Consider the following 14,062-nt stretch of genomic DNA (forward strand, 5'->3'; position numbering starts at 1 on the left):
TTTTTCTAAATTTTAATTAATTTTTTTAAAGAGAGAAGGAAAGGGCTCGGAGTTCAATGGGTAGGGAGGAACTGGTGGAGGGAAAAAGCATCAGAACATATTATATGAAACAATCGCTTTCAATAAAAGAGGCAGCTGGATATGACGGCACGAACCTTAATCCCGTCACTCCGGCAGGAGAAGCAGGTCGATCTTTGTGAGTTCAAGGCCAGCATGGTCTGCAAAGCAAGCTCTAGGAACAGCCAGGGCTGTTAGGAAACAAAAGATAAGTAACTGAACCTAAAATGATTAATACATTCCATGGCAGAAGAGTCCTTAGTAGAAACTGTCAAAAGTCGAGTTGGGTGGACTCTTCAGAGATTTCTAGTCTCATGCTAGAATTGCTAACTGAAATCCACTTCTCCTTCACTCTCTCCAGCAAGGCTGCGGTCTCCCGTAGGTTCTGATCTTTTAATGAAGTCTGCAGGGCCTGCCTTTTCTCACAAGCTTGCATTTTTTTTTGTTTTTTGTGTTTTTTTTTTTTTTTTTAAATAAGCACACAAGTACTTATTTCAGACTAATAAGCTGTGCTTACATTTCCTTTCTACTCCTCCAGTGTTAGGGCTTCATGCCAATAAAGGCGGAAGATGTGCCGAGCCTCAGCGTTGAACGGGCTCTCTTACTCTTTCCAGTTTTCATGTATATGTTTGGTGTACATATCCGTGTATATCCCATTCGTGTATGTGGGCACGTGTGTGCGGGTGCAGCTGCCCGTGAGGCTGGTGCTGGGATCGCGCTTCCACCTTATTCATTGAGTCAGGCTCTCTCAATCAAACCCAGAGCTTGCCGATATGATATAGCTCATCTAGCTCTGCGGATCTCGGCTCCCCTCCCTGGGCTGGGCTTACTGGCAGACTGCCATTCCCACCTGCATTTACTTTGGTTCTGGGGATTGGCACGCCATTCCTCGCATCCCCCGTTACCCCTGAAGCCTCTCCCAGCCACTTAAAAAAGGTGTTCTCTTCTTTGTAGTTATGAGGTAGCTCAAAGTTAACACACACACACACACACACACACACACACACACACACACACACTTTCATACCTGCCACTGTGTCCCATCTTGCCCCACCTATCATTCTAGGCTGCTTTCCTCAGTTGTTGACCTGTGGGTCACTTGCGATTTCCTGACGTTTTCTCTTATTGCCAGTGGCTTCTGTGGTCCCAGCATCCTTGTCTCGGTTAATATGTGGGAAGGCAGGACGTGTGGATAGGGATACGGTTTGTTTGGATCTCTTTTCCTTCTTTCCTTCCTCTGTCCCTCTGTGTCTGCCTCCCCAGTGTCTGGCTTTGTACATGGGTGCTTGGGATCTGAACCCAGGCCCTCCTGCTTGCACAGGAAGCACTTTACCAACCGAGTCATCTTTCCAGCCCATCTTCTCCCCTTAAAACACGTTTTCCACAGATACGGTCATACTTATCTGTAGTTCCAGCCATTAGAAGGCAGCAGGGTTGCTACACGTTTGAGGCCAGTCCAGGCTACATGGCCAGACACTGTTTCCAAAGATTTCCAAAGAAACAAACAAACACAAAAAACCCCAACCAAACAACAAGAAAACCACGCCCTAAAACAACAACAGCAACAAAATCATATTTTTGGAAGAGATAAAAGTTAAAGGCAGGTGAGTTGCTGTCTGGATATTCCTTAGGTCCCTTCTGCTAGTTACTCAGATTCATCCATTCAGAACATTTTTGTCATGGGCACATTTTGCTTCTTTACCTTTGTCATGAGTATCTAGACACAGCTATAGATAATTTTGGTGACTCTTTGTGTTAGATATCTTTGTTGTCATATGATTTCATTGTTCTTAATGGCCAAATGCAACTGGGCACATCTTCTGAGAGAAACTTGCAGATGCCACGTGTCTTAGTTGGGGTTTCTCTTACAGTAAAGAGACATTGAGCACATCTCAGAGCGAACACTGCATTGGGGCTGGCTGCAGTGGAGAGGATCCGTCCCTTGTCCTGGCAGGAAGCAAGGAAGCTCACAGGCAGACACAGTGCAAGAGAAAGAAAGAGGTGAGAGTTCTGCCTGCGGATTGGCAGGCAGCCGGAAGAGAGAGAGAGACAGAGAGACAGAGAGACACTTGGCCTGGCTTGAGCATTTGAAACCTCAGAGCCCCTCCCTCCAGTGACGAACTTCCTACAACAAGACCACATCTCCTAATAGTGCCACCCTCTATGAGACTACGGCGGCCATTTTCATTCGTACAATTACATTGCTATTCTCTGCTCGTGGTTCAAATATTTCATCATAGATCATTTCAAAAAAAAAAAAAAATCCCAAAATACACAAACAAGACAAAACAACAACAATAGATCACCCCCTCAAGTGATCTATAGCAGTGAGTTGATCCTGAGCAGTATTGATGTCCTGGGTTTCCTTCTCTGAGCACCAGATGTTTTCCACAGACCAGCGTATCACACAGGTGTGGCTGACAGTCTGTGGTCACACTCAGTCTGCTGGCATCAGGGGCACAGGCAGAATCAAGATGGTATTTTCAAGTAGTGTTAGGCTAGGAGGAGGTTGCTCAGCCTGAACCTTCCTCTTTCTCAGGTCTGAGCTCAAGCTGGTGGTGTGGAGAACAAAGTCACCCTCTTGAAAACCAAGTCCAATTTGGGCGCAGTCAATAGTCAGGTCCCCAGTTAACCTCGCCACCCTCATGTAGCAGTGGGTATCTGAGGTCTGAGTGGTCCACATTTAAACCCGCCGATAGCCAGAGAAGGCCCTCTACAACAGCCTCGTACCCATCAAATCTTCCCCTTCACCATTTAGGCAGCTTAGCCGTCCAAGCTTCTCCCGTGACCTTCCTGTGTGTTCTCGCTGGGTTGGAGAAGTTGGGTCACTATCCGTCCATTACTTTACTGTTATGGGAGAACGGGAGTGCCAGGGCTACTTTAGCTCCCTAGTGCTTTATCATGGGTCTGAAGGACCCAATCACACATCTATCATCTGATAACCGGAACATGAGAAATGAAAAAGTGAACTCGCGTCTTTAATCAGAGTAAGAGTGGACGCGCTGTGGCTAGCCAGCCTGCAGCGTTCTTCTGGAATGCTCTGCGCACATCTTCTGCATTCTTTGATTGAGAAAAGAAGCTGCAAATTTGTCGTTAAGCCAGCCTCCTAATTATTCTGTCTTTTTGACTAGAATCCATTCCATTCTTCTTTCGTGGAGTTCACCAAATTTCTGATTTAATGGGATGAATTGTCTCTCCTGCTCCGCAGCTGCCATCCTGGGACGCATTTCTCATTCTGTTCTTGGATCGTGGCCACTGCTGCTTGTGTGTCTCGCCCGAATCAAGCTTTATTCTCTTCCTCCCTAGCTTTGCTGAAGGACACCTTCAAGTAAATGGATTTATTCTGCCTCCTCCCCCGATTGATGGTTTAGATAGAAAAGTCTATGCTCAGATAATTTCATTTTGGAAGATTCTGAGGCTCTGTCCTCTGCAACTCTCTGACTTGAAATTAGATTTTTTAAGAAAAAGACTGCTGGGCGGTGGTGGCGCACGCCTGTAATCCCAGCACTCTGGGAGACAGAGGCAGGTGGATTTCTGAGTTCGAGGCCAGCCTGGTCTACAGAGTGAGTTCCAGGACAGCCAGGGCTACACAGAGAAGCCCTGTCTCCAAAAACCCAAATTCAAAAAACCAAAAAAAAAAAAAAAAAAAAAAAAAGAAAGAAAAAGACTAAAGACTAATTTTTTATTTTACGTGTATTATGGGTGTCTTGCCTGCCTGTGTGTCTGTGCACAACGGGTGTGTAGTGCCTGTGGAGGCCAGACGAGGAAATAGAAGCCAGGCGGTGGTGGCGCACGCCTGTAATCCCAGCACTCTGGGAGGCAGAGGCAGGTAGATTTCTGAGTTCGAGGCCAGCCTGGTCTACAGAGTGAGCTCCAGGACAGCCAGGGCTACACAGAGAAACCCTGTCTCGAAAAACCAAATCTAAAAAAAAAAAAAAAAAGGAAAGAAAGAAGAGGAAATAGAATCTCTAGGGCTAGAGTTATAGGTGCTGGGAAGAGCAAGCCAATGTATACATTGAAATTGTACTTTTGACCCCCCCCCCTCTCCACTCAGACTACTTAGGGGTGCCCATTTTCTTGGATGCCGTGAACATTCACAGACACTCCCCTTCATGGCCATCTGACTTCCTGTCTTATTTTCTACCTCTTCCTTACTACTGGTCCTGTAATCCGGTCGTTTTTTCTGGTCTGTGGTTGGCCTGTAGGATACCCTTGACCTAGGTTGACAGCTGCATCCTGAGTTCGTTCCTCTTTGCTCCCGAGCGGGGAAGAGTTCAGGTGTGTGAGGGCTCATTGGGTTTCTCAAGCTTCTCTTCAGCCTAGAGGCACAGTGTTGACTGTTGCTTATTTGTTTCTATGTGTTTTGTTTACTTGGCCAGTGACTGTGCTCTGTGTGACACACGGAAGCATGCTGGGAGCCGGGCTTTTTTGGATTCACATACTGACTGGTCTCTGAATATTGTCTGGTGAGCCCACGGTACTTAGAGCAGTGTGGCTGTGTTGTGTTTTACAAAGAAGAAAGTAAGAAATGGGAAAAAAAATGCTGTTCAAAACTGTCAGCTGCAGAGATCAGACTAGCTCTGTGTAACGTTACTTTTCTGTTGCTGTGATAAAATACCGTGACTTAAGGAAGGAAGAGTTTCATTTGGCTCACCATTCCAGAAGGGGGGTCCCTAGTGGCAGGGAAAGCCTGGCATGGCAACACGAAGCCCTCTGGTAACGATTTATTCAAGCACTGAATGAAGACAGGCCATCAAGTGAGCTGAGGCTGTGAATCTCCAAAGCCCGCCCCCCAGTGACGCACTTCCTCCAGCAAGGCTCCACCCCCTGAAGGTTCTATAATTTTCCTGAACAGCACCACCAGCTATGTGATTAATTAATATGATCCTATGGAGTCATCAGTTTTTAGTTGCTCAGGTTAAAAATCTTAAGTCATTAGAAGTCTTGTAGGCTTATCCTTATTCTCTTGAATGACGTGGTATCGTCTGTGCTGCTGCCACCCTGGTGCAAGGCTCTCGCTCGGCCTGCCTGGACCACATCAGTAGCACTTTGGGAGGGCACAGGTAGATTTATTTGAGAGTATTCCATTTGCAGTGTTCTTTCTCCTCCAGGGTCCTCATAACAGGTGGCGCAGAGACACTAGACAGCACAGACAGTGTGTGCTCCAGTTCTCCCTCAGGCAAACCCTGAGAATTAAGATCATTTAGATTGATTTACCTTTAAGGCATATGAGAATTTTATTTACACATATATATAGTTATATATTTAATATATATGCATATACAATATAATATATATTACTTTAACTATTATTACATAACATATGTTTTTATTAGTTATATAATAAATTTATTATATATAAATTATGTAATATATTAATTATATAATATTTATTTATTTATTTATTTATTTAAGAAAGTATCTTTCTTTGTAGCCCTGGCTGTCCTGGAATTTGTTATGTAGACTAGGCTGACCTTGAACTCAGAGATTTGCCCACCTAACGGTAGGTGCCACATGCCCATCTGAAGTCATTATCCTAAATGACAGTCCATGAGCGTTACTTCAGGGTTCCCAGAGCCCTGTACACTTCACCTGTGTGTCATTTGAGGGGCGCTGCCCAGGAGCAGCTGCCAGGCTTGTGATTTCTCAGGGAATAGCCTGCATGTTGGGGGGGGGGGCTGATTAAATCAGAGAGCAGTTTTTTATGCAAAAGGGCAAGAGCTGTGTTAACACTTTAATCACAAAGAACTTCCTGACTGCAGGTCTGCTTGCCATGAAGTTTCTGACCCTCTCTCTCCTCAAGTTTTCCAACCATTGAGCCTGCAAGTGGCCACCAGGTCATGACACTGGTATGATTTGTCTCTCCCTGCTAGAATATTCTTAACCTTGCCTCACGCATCACCTTTCCTGAAAGTTCCTGCTTGTTGTGGAACTTTCCAGCTTTCTTTTTTTTGTTTCTCAGTCTCTTGCACTATAGTTACTAACCTATCATTCCTTGTCTCCTGTCCTCAAAGTGCTAGCTAGCTACAGGAAGTCTAGATTTCTCCATTTATTGTGTCCTTGCCACATCTCCACTGCTGTGGCAGTGCCTGACACCTAGCTGATGTTGCATATATGTTCTGTATGTGTGTGGTTTGAGTAAGACAGGCATGTGTTTCTCCACACATGCTGGATAAGACATGCGTGGGTCAGACCTGGTGAGCTGATTCTGATGGAGTCAGTGTGTGCCTTCCTTGCCTGGGAAGTTCTAGTGTTGAGTCAGGGAGGGGATGAGAAAGGCCTAAGCTAAGAATGCACACACGCACCCTGCCACTGTTAGTTTTTGTCAACTTGACAGAAACCTGGGAAGAAGGACTCGTAACTGAGGAATTGCCTCCATCAGATTGGATGCTGCTCTGGGACATTTTCTTGATTTCTGATTGGTGTGGGAGGACTCAGCCCACAATGGGTGGTGTGCCATTCCTAAGCTGGTGGGTTGGCCTATATAAGAAAGGTAGGCTGGCCTGGGGCAGTCCAGGTTATTAATCTTAGCACATGGGAGGCAGAGGCAGCCAGGCAGACCTCTGAGAGTTTGAGGCCCGTCTGATCTATGTAGTCAGTTCTAGAACACTCGGAGCTACAGAGAGAAACCTTGTCTAGAAACAGACACACACACATACGTACACACACCCATGAAAGACAGGGAGAGAGAGGCAGACAGACAGACAGACAGACAGACAAAGGAGGTAGACCATGAGCCTGGGAGCAGGGAGCCTCTGCTTCAGTTCCTGCCTCCTGGTTCCTGCCCCGCCCTTCCACAATGACTGCCTACAAAATGGAAGATGCGATAAACCTTTTCCTCTGTGAGTTGCTTTTGGTCAGTGTTTTGTTGCAGCAATAGAACCCAAACTAGGACAAAGGCCGTCCCAGAATGGCTAGCCCAGTTTTTCAAATCCTCTTGGCTAGAACATGGTCATACTCTTCCAACCAGTTAGAGACCAAGCTGGAAAACGTGGCATTTGGGTAGATAGCCATGTGTATAGCAGAAACTCCAATGTCCTATTGCTAACGAAGGGAGAGTGGCTATCAGCATAATTTGGTGTGTGGTGAATACTCAGTGTTGCCTCTGTGTTATGTCTTTAAAAATATTCATACGGGGGGGGGGGGGGGCTGGAGAGATGGCTCAGCAGGTAAGAGCACTGACTGCTTTGGAAGGTCCTGAGTTCAATTCCCAGCAACCACATGGTGGCTCACAACCATCTGTAATGTGTCTAAAGACAGCTACAGTGAACTTAAATAAAATAATAATAAATAAAATCTTTAAAAAAATATTCATACCACCACCAAAACTTCTTCAGAAGGTCCTTTATTGGGGGAGGGATGTTGGTGAATATGAATGTTGGCGCACACCAGGCATGCCGAGCGCATGAGAACATTTCAGGTGTTGCTTCTTGTCTCCGTCCTTGTGTGTTTAGAGACAGGGTCTCTGTTCCGCCACATACAGCAGGCTAGCTAGTCCATGACCTCCAGGAGAAAAAAAACTCTCCTGTCTTTGCTTGAACAGCAAGAGGTAAACAGTACTTGTAAATGGAGCTGGGCCTGGTGGCGCAAGCCTTTAACCCCAGCATTTTCCAGGCAGTGACAGGCAGATCTCGGAGTAGGAGGCCTAGCGTAGTCTACAGGCTGAGATCCAGGACAGCCAAGCTTACACAAAGAAAGCCTGCTTTGAAAACGAACAAAAAGAAGATGGGTGGAGACAGATAAATTTGAGGCAGCTGAGGTGAGGGGCTCCTGCTTTGTGAGAGGATGGTTCTTCATTAACTCATGTGTCTTATTGGCTGGTTAATAAGATTTGAGGTAACAACCCCATCTAAATGTCAGGAGGAAGGAAATGAATTCACAGATTTTTTTTTTTAATCTGAAGAAAATATGTAGAAATTTGAATAAACTTTGTAAAAAATCATCCCCTTTAAGATGATCTCCAGCAGTGTCTGGCTTGGGTGAGTTTTGAAGTTGGTCACATGATTTACAAATCAAGGGTACTATTACTCAACCTTCTCTCTTGATTTTTTTTTGGGGGGTGCATTTGTGTGAGGAAACTCAGTCCCCTCCCCCACTGTCCACTCCCCTCCTGCCTCTGCTACCAACCAACCAACACCTTGCGCCACGCTTTCTGTCTCTCCCTGATGCATCTCCTCACCAGCTTTCTCCCCCATTGTTGGGTCAGGGGAAGGTTTTACTCTGCTCCAGTAGTTGACCTTTCTGTGGTATCCGTACTGCTGTGTGAAAAACCACCCAGAAGCGGTGGTTTGAAACAAAAACAGTCGTTTATTTTGCTCACAGCCATGGGGTTTGCCTCAGTTCAGCCAGGCACGCCTTCCCTCTCTCAGATTCTCTTTGAGGCTGGCTGCCTCTGCAAGACAAGCCTGGGGCTTTCACAGGCAAAGGCTTGGGAAGCTTCACACAGCTGGGTCTCCTGAGCTGTCGTCCCTTCACGTGGTCTCTACCCAGGGCGACCTCAGAAGAGCGGGACTCCCACAGAGGTGCTGGGCCTCCAGGGTGGTGCCTGGCAAGGCCATCAGGAGCTAAGTGTGCCCTTTTCTGGTATGCCTCAGCTCAGCCCTCACCTACAGCTTAAGCCTTGTTGTTTGTGGAAAGTCACAAAGACTGCTGGGTGAAGGGGGGACATGGGTCCACCCTCCTTCCCAGGAGCATCAGAGAATTTGCAGACCTATTTTAAAACCACTGCCTGGGCTCTTCCTGTTCAAATTAGACCAGTCAGTACTGGAGTCATCCAGTTCCTTTTGCTGTGCCACCTAACTCTGGGGACTCTGGTGGGTGGAAACGCCAGTGCTATGTTTGTGCCTTTGCTTTATTTAAAAAAAAATTTTCCTCCATGATTTTTGATCCCTCTAAGTCAGAGGCTGTGGTGCACTTCTGGGATCTCAGCACTCAGGAGGTCCCAGACATGTGAAGAATGAGACATGTGAATTTGAGACCAGCCTAGGTTGCATATCAAGACCTTGTGTTTAATTAAAAAAAAAATTAGGCAGAGTGGCTCATTCATAAGGCGAAGATAGGAAGATGGTAAATTTGAGGTTAGCCTAAAGTACACATTGAGATCCTGTCTCACGAAAAGGATCAAGCAAAATGAACATATTTCATGAAAACATAATGATTGGGCTGGCGAGTGGCTCAATGGGTAAAGACCACGACTGAACTGAATGCCTCAGTTCAGTCCCCAGAACCCGAAAAATGGAAGACAAGAGCCAACCTCTCCCAAGTTGTCCTCAGACTTTCACACGTCCCCATACACATGTGCACACTCATAAAATAAAGTAAAAATAAGTTAAATAAAAAAAAAAATTAGTGTGGGGAGGGGGGATCCGGGAAAGGGGAAATCATTTGGAATGTAAACAAAGAATATAGAAAATAAAAATATTAAAAAAAAATTAGTGACATATCTATTTCTGGAGGCACCATGTGATAGCTCACCGCCTATTTCATGCATAGTGGTCAGCTCAGGCTAGCTGGCATACCTATCAGCTTAAACATGTCATTTCTCTACAGTGAGATAATTCAAAGCCTTATTAACTATTTTCTCCACAGTTTTTATTGTTTTTGTTTTTTGGATTTTTTTTTTTTTTTTTTGAGACAGGGTTTCTCTGTGTAGCCCTGGCTGTCCTGGAACTCACTCTGTAGACCAGGCTGGCCTTGAACTCAGAAATCAGCCTGCCTCTGCCTCCCAGAGTGCTGGGATTACCGGTGTGCGCCACCACCGCCGGGGCTTCTCCACAGTTTTTAATAAATTGATTTCTCTTCAGTATTTCCAGTTTCTAGCTGACATTATACATGCCTCAGATCTTGTAGGGATCCCCCCCCCCCTTTTTAACCACTGTTAAGAATCCACTGAATTTATTAATCCACTGTCTGACACTGAGAATCTGTGCACCTGTCGTCTTTTAACTGGTCTCCGACTCCCAGTCTGTTTCCCTCCCTCATTGTTCCCGCACCACTTAGGACACCCAGAGCACCATCTGTCTTACAGTCTTCCCTTCCTCTGGTATCTGGCACTTCAGTGTGGCTTTCTAAAACTTGAAGACCAGTCTTGCTGTCCTGACTAAAAAGTTCTCTGACACCATTGGTCCGGAACACAGTGCATTCCAATCTCATTATGATTTACCTCTAGGAAAATCAGATCTTAGTTCTCACCATTTTTCCATTGAGGCACGTTATGGTGTCCCCACACTGGATTTCTCATCGTGCTTCCTGTTTCTCTGTAAGCCGTTGCTGTCTCTGCTTTCTATTGTGTATGCATGTGTACTGAGTATGCATCTGTGTTTGTGTGCACTGTGCTTAATTTGTTCTTGTTTAAAAGGACTTCTGGGAAGGCAACTATGCTCACCACAAAGCCACCAACACACCACACAACCCTTTCTTTGTATTGTATGTCACGTAATTTCTTACTGTGTAGGTGGGAACTATTGGCGATTTCATAGCACATTAATATCTCCGTCTTTTGCAAATAGCAACATTGTGGTAAATAGAGTGAGAAGCTTTCGTGATTTGAAACAATCGCTGTAATTAGACTCAATGTGGGATGGGGTTGGAATCTGGTCGTGATGGCAAGTTGAAGGTTTTAAGGGCTGTAGCTCGTTTTCACTTTTAGGTAAAGATGCGTAGATGCGTATCCTTGATGCAGTGTGCCGTGTGTCCCGGTGTGCAGGCGCTTGTGTTTTCACTCTTGCACATATGCCCTAAATGTAGAGTGTGTGTGTGTGTGTGTGTGTGTGTGTGAGAGAGAGAGAGAGAGAGAGAGAGAGAGAGAGAGAGAGAGAGAATGATATTTTTATTTATTTATGTTTTGCAGGGAGCGGCCTGTGTAGCCCCTGTTGGCTTCTTGGCTTCTTCCCGTGGTTTTCCCGCGTCGTCTTCTCCATGTTGGGATCCAGCGCTTACCTCCCTGCTTCGCTTGCCCCTTGCTGCTCATCTCTTGGATGTCATAGCTTTTATTTCACTGCTTGCTCTACAGCCTTTGATTTTTTTTTTTTTTTTTTTAAAATCAGGCACATGTAACTAATTTGTTGGCTTTCTTTGTTATTCTATTCTCTGAGATTCTTTGAGGTGCTCTATATAACTTAATGCCTTGTAAACAGTAATTAACTTATGAAGGGGCTGACTTTTTTTTTTTTTTGTCACTGTGATTTATGACGCTGCTTCTTAGTTTCACAGGCCTGTCTTCCTCCCTCTCCCCCTCCTTCCTTTCCTCCCTCCCTCCTTCCTTGTATACAACAACTTTATTGAGGTATATATCACGTACCATAACATCCACCCTTTAAAAGTATGTCATTCAGGGCTGGAAAGATGGCTGAGCAGTTAAGAACATTCACCCCTTTTGGGGATCCCAGTCCCCTCCCCCCACTCTCCCACCCCCCCACTCCCCACCCCATCCCCCCCATCCCCCATTTGGGGATCCCAGCACTCACTTGGCATCTCAACCCTTTGTAATTCCAGTTCTAGCCTAGCAGATCTCGCTCTCTCACACGGCACTGCAGGGATGTGGTGTGTATGCAGGAAAATCCTCGTACACACAAAACTAGCTAACAGTTAAAGCATGTCACAGAATAGGCTTTGGCATGTTCACAGCCTTGTGTAATGTTACCCCTCATTCTGAAAACATTTTAGAACGTTCTTATCATCCCTAAAAGGCACCTTACTCATTAGCAGACATCTATCCTCCTAATGTCTCTCTCGTGTTGTGTTGCTATAGATTGAGTCTCCCTGCTCGCTTCATATTCTTAGTATATTTATCAACTAGTCAGATGCTAATTTGGATTGTATTAGAGTTTGACAGAGCAACTAAACTGTGAACTTGTGTGTGCGTGTGCGTGCTGCGTGTGTGCGTGCGTGCATGTGTGCGTGCGTGCAAGGCCAAACAGACATCAGAGATCTTATATTTTAAAGAGTTGGCTCCATGGTTGTAGAGACTTGGCAGGTCTGAAGTCTGCACAGTAGACTGGCAGGTAGGAGACTCAGTAAAGAGTTGCAGTTTGGTCTGCTGGCAAAATTTACCATCTTCTGGAAAGACTGGTGCTTTTTTCCAGTCAGGTATTGACAGCCGTCCAGTCAACCTGACAGGATGACTCTCACCCAGAGTTTGGAGGCTTTTGGGTTTTGTTTGCTGGTTTGTTTTGAGATGAGGGCCCTGTACCTCGTCTAGGTTGGCCGTAAGCTTTCTATACCCTTCCCTCAGCCTTCTGAGTAACTGGAATTACACACATACACCACTCTGTCTGGCTTGGAGTGCAGTTTGTTTTCCTCAGTCTACTAACTTCAATATTAATCTCATATTTAAAACGTGTCCCGTCACCTTGGCTCCATGCCTAGCTAAAACTTGATACATAAAATCAGCCACCACACTGATATTTATTTAGAGTTAGTTTGAAAGAGAAAATGTTGGAAGCCGTAATGGCCCAGAGGATACCTTAGTACCCTCACCCCTCCAGGAAGAAGCTTCAGCCGCGGACCAGCTTCAGCCCTGTCTGACTGGTAAGCTTATCTGTTAGATGCGCTGTTTAAATTTGGATCGCTTCCCACCTAATCAAGATAAGCTGCCACAGTCCCAATCAGAGACTAACCTAACCAGACACTTCCAGGTGCGCCTGGTGACTCATCTCCTAGGCGATTGTAGGTCCCATCAAATCGACACACACTGGCCAGGTTAGCTGGAAATACTTGGCTTCTGGGATACCGCACAGCCCAGGTTTGCCTCTGACCTTCACTGGCCTGTCCCCAGCTTTCTCTCATAGTTCTTGTTCTTTGTCCTTAATGCCCAGGACTTCACTTCCATCTAAAGTATTGTCTTTATGACAGTCAGTGTAGATGGATATTCCGAGTGCTTCCCTGCTGTAGAGCAGCTTGGGACTTCTAGCTGGCCTTAGTGTTATAAACAGGCCAGCACAATCCAGTTATGTCAGGTATCCACTATGTCAGTGAGATGAAGTACTCTCAGGGACCAGCTCCCAGAAAAACGGCAACACTGAAACAAATTCACTTTACCAAGACTCCTCTCATATTTCACCATGAACATTTACAAATCCTTTACTAAGTTTATATCTTGTGTGTTTATAATGCATCCGTGTGTGCATATACACGTGTGTATACTATTATAAGGAGTCCAGAAGCCAGTATTGGATGTCTTTCCCAGTTGCTCTCAATCTTATTTCTTTTTCTTTTTCTTTTCTTTTCTTTTTTTTTGTTTTTTGAGACAGGGTTTCTCTGTATAGCCCTGGCTGTCCTGGAACTCACTCTGTAGACCAGGCTGGCCTCAAACTTAGAAATCCATCTGCCTCTGCCTTCCAAGTGCTGGGATTAAAGGTGTACGCTACCACCACCCGGCTCAATCTTATTTTTTGAGACCGGGTCTCTCACAGAACCCACGGCTCACCGATTTGGCTAGGCTGGCTGGGGACCTGTCTGTCTCCTCCTCCCTAGAACTAGGATTAGAGCGGAATTAGAGCCACAGTGCCCAGCTGTTTTGTGTAGCTGTCTCTCCAGCTCCCTCATTTGTGTTTTTAATCACCATTCCGATCCTCCCGGCCCCTCCCCCACAAGGAACAGCTGTCTTAGAAAGCAGATGTTTTTACCTTCACACCTTCGGTGGGAAACTTTCTAGGGCCACTTGTCTTGGAGTTAAACCCTGGCCAGTCACAGGTGAGTGAGCGAGCAGTCGGTGCCTTGCACACACTGGCGCTGGTGAGCTGCCCTAGCTCTGTCGCTGCTCGGCTGTGATCGAGGTTGCCTTACTTCTTTCCTTTCTCTCGGGGTATACGGGGGATACGCAGAGTCCGCAGAGTTGTGGAAGACTGCTGTCTATATTTAGCTTAACAAACGATGGAGGGAGGGGCTGAGTGTGGGCGGTCTTCTTCCAGCCTCACCTTAGAGGTGAGAACTTAGCAGGAGGCTCTCAGACCCTAGAAGATAAGAGCTGGCCTGCCCCCTCCCTCCCTCCCTCCCTCTCTCCCCT

The 14,062-nt window shown here is 45.9% G+C and overlaps 1 protein-coding gene across 3 annotated transcripts in view; it reads left to right on the forward strand.

Moving 5' to 3' along the window:
• Positions 1–14,062, forward strand: part of Fryl (FRY like transcription coactivator) — a 229,478-nt gene that overhangs the window by 11,607 nt on the left and 203,809 nt on the right. Inside the window, exon 1 of one of the 3 annotated variants that reach the window (XM_052198951.1) lies at positions 2,037–2,058. The exons of the other annotated variants lie outside the window; for them this stretch is intronic. The gene's annotated coding sequence lies outside the window, so the exon portion shown is untranslated. Of the gene's footprint in view, positions 1–2,036; positions 2,059–14,062 lie in introns of those variants that run through there. 3 annotated transcript variants of the gene reach the window in all.

The sequence above is a fragment of the Apodemus sylvaticus genome, chromosome 11 (assembly GCF_947179515.1).
Source record: "Apodemus sylvaticus chromosome 11, mApoSyl1.1, whole genome shotgun sequence".
NCBI classification, from domain to species: Eukaryota; Metazoa; Chordata; class Mammalia; order Rodentia; family Muridae; genus Apodemus; species Apodemus sylvaticus.